Source organism: Merops nubicus, unplaced genomic scaffold, assembly GCF_000691845.1.
Source record: "Merops nubicus isolate BGI_N331 unplaced genomic scaffold, ASM69184v1 scaffold33174, whole genome shotgun sequence".
In the NCBI taxonomy this organism is placed as follows: Eukaryota; Metazoa; Chordata; class Aves; order Coraciiformes; family Meropidae; genus Merops; species Merops nubicus.
Window position 1 is genome coordinate 6,211 of NW_008605494.1, and position 394 is coordinate 6,604.

The 394-nt window shown below is 28.7% G+C and overlaps 1 protein-coding gene across 1 annotated transcript in view; it reads right to left on the reverse strand.

Moving 5' to 3' along the window:
- Nucleotides 1-394, reverse strand: part of PPWD1 (peptidylprolyl isomerase domain and WD repeat containing 1) — a 13,848-nt gene that overhangs the window by 5,823 nt on the left and 7,631 nt on the right. The gene's annotated exons all lie outside the window — the stretch shown is intronic.

A 394-nucleotide genomic window follows, 5' to 3' on the forward strand; every position in this document is an offset into this window, starting at 1 on the left:
AAAGAAAAAAAAAAAAAAAGGGAAAACAAACCCACCACTATTATATATATATTTTAAAGTTTTGATCTGGCAGAACATTGATCCACATGCTTAGAAAATACAGTGAGATTACTCAAACTTAACTGATGAACTAAAAATAAATATGTAATTCTTTATTCTAGTGACTAAATAGACGTGCATCGTAGTACTAGGCTTAAGGAAATAAAGGAAAGACACCACTATTATATATATATTTTAAAGTTTTGATCTGGCAGAACATTGATCCACATGCTTAGAAAATACAGTGAGATTACTCAAACTTAACTGATGAACTAAAAATAAATATGTAATTCTTTATTCTAGTGACTAAATAGACGTGCATCGTAGTACTAGGCTTAAGGAAATAAAGGAAAGA